The sequence below is a fragment of the Anopheles stephensi genome, unplaced genomic scaffold, assembly GCF_013141755.1.
Source record: "Anopheles stephensi strain Indian unplaced genomic scaffold, UCI_ANSTEP_V1.0 ucontig248, whole genome shotgun sequence".
In the NCBI taxonomy this organism is placed as follows: domain Eukaryota; kingdom Metazoa; phylum Arthropoda; class Insecta; order Diptera; family Culicidae; genus Anopheles; species Anopheles stephensi.
Window position 1 is genome coordinate 32,501 of NW_023405178.1, and position 2,500 is coordinate 35,000.

Below are 2,500 nucleotides of genomic sequence, written 5' to 3' on the forward strand. Positions count from 1 at the left end.
CACTGAAGAACACGACCTCGGGAACTCGGACCTAGGACGTGGCCATGTAAGTCATAGGCCACCCCAACTTTTGCAAAATACTGTTTCTTTTCACTTTTCATGATCTAAGGCGCGTTCCGACGGCGTTTTGAACAAATTTATGAGAAAAAAAATTTTGACCCTCGGACCAAAATTTTTTCGTTCGGGGCCCCATGGCCTATGGCCAGTATGGGAACTCGGGATGCCGATATGACAAAATTTGTCAAAAAATCACTAAAAAGTCGCTATGGCCCATTATTTAGAGCTTGTTGAGACCTTTCTAAAACACCTTGGTTGACCCCTGTCCGATAAGTAGTTTTCGAGATATTCGAGAAAATGTGATTTTTTGGGACTTAGAAAATTTTTGACCCGTACCCTAAGAAAAAGTGATTTTTTCATAGGACAATTTTTTCTTCGCAAATACTGTTTGGTTTCACTTTTCATTATTAGAAACGCGTTCCGAAGCCATTTTCATCAAAATCTCGTGAAAAAAAAATTTCACCCCCGGACCAAAAGTTGGCCGTTCGGTGCCCTATGGCCTATGGCCAGTATGGGAACCAAGGATGCCGATATGCGAAAAAGTGTCAAAAAATCACTTGAAAGTCGCTATGGCTCATTAAATAGAGCTTGTAAAGACCTTTCTAAAACACCTTGGTTGACCCCTGTCCGATACGTAGTTTTCGAGATATTCGAGAAAATGTGATTTTTTGGGACTTAGAAAATTTTTGACCCGTACCCTAAGAAAAAGTGATTTTTTCATAGGACAATTTTTTCTTCGCAAATACTGTTTGGTTTCACTTTTCATTATTAGAAACGCGTTCCGAAGCCATTTTCATCAAAATCTCGTGAAAAAAAAATTTCACCCCCGGACCAAAAGTTGGCCGTTCGGTGCCCTATGGCCTATGGCCAGTATGGGAACCAAGGATGCCGATATGCGAAAAAGTGTCAAAAAATCACTTGAAAGTCGCTATGGCTCATTAAATAGAGCTTGTAAAGACCTTTCTAAAACACCTTGGTTGACCCCTGTCCGATACGTAGTTTTCGAGATATTCGAGAAAATGTGATTTTTTGGGACTTAGAAAATTTTTGACCCGTACCCTAAGAAAAAGTGATTTTTTCATAGGACAATTTTTTCTTCGCAAATACTGTTTGGTTTCACTTTTCATTATTAGAAACGCGTTCCGAAGCCATTTTCATCAAAATCTCGTGAAAAAAAAATTTCACCCCCGGACCAAAAGTTGGCCGTTCGGTGCCCTATGGCCTATGGCCAGTATGGGAACCAAGGATGCCGATATGCGAAAAAGTGTCAAAAAATCACTTGAAAGTCGCTATGGCTCATTAAATAGAGCTTGTAAAGACCTTTCTAAAACACCTTGGTTGACCCCTGTCCGATACGTAGTTTTCGAGATATTCGAGAATAAGTGATTTTTTGGGACTTAGAAAATTTTCGACCATGACATATATGAAAAGTGAATTTTTCATAGGACCAAAAAGTTTGTCCAAATAGGGTTTTGGTTCACTTTTTATGGTCAGATAAGTGATCCGATGCTATTTTCATGATCATTAGAGGGATTTCACGCTGTGACCAAAAATTTTCATACTTCATACTTGTCCCGGTGCCGTATATGGGAGGACCGGGGGAACATGTCTTCGTAAGTCGTGATGTTCAGTGACGGATTTCTGGGACTTAGAAAAAAAATGTGCTCTCAGGCACATTATATGTTTCATACACACATGATTTTCATTCTTCATACTTGTCCCCGTGCCGTATATGGGAGGACCGGGGGAACATGTCTTCGTAAGTCGTGATGTTCAGTGACGGATTTCTGGGACTTAGAAAAAAAATGTGCTCTCAGGCACATTATATGTTTCATACACACATGATTTTCATTCTTCATACTTGTCCCCGTGCCGTATATGGGAGGACCGGGGGAACATGTCTTCGTAAGTCGTGATGTTCAGTGACGGATTTCTGGGACTTAGAAAAAAAATGTGCTCTCAGGCACATTATATGTTTCCATACACACATGATTTTCATTCTTCATACTTGTCCCCGTGCCGTATATGGGAGGACCGGGGGAACATGTCTTCGTAAGTCGTGATGTTCAGTGACGGATTTCTGGGACTTAGAAAAAAAATGTGCTCTCAGGCACATTATATGTTCCATACACACATGATTTTCATTCTTCATACTTGTCCCCGTGCCGTATATGGGAGGACCGGGGGAACATGTCTTCGTAAGTCGTGATGTTCAGTGACGGATTTCTGGGACTTAGAAAAAAAATGTGCTCTCAGGCACATTATATGTTCCATACACACATGATTTTCATTCTTCATACTTGTCCCCGTGCCGTATATGGGAGGACCGGGGGAAGATGTGTTTGTAAGTCGTGATGTTCAGTGACGGATTTCTGGGACTTAGAAAAATAAATGTACCCTTAGGCACATTATTTGTATCAATAATTGTATCCCCAGCCTTTCA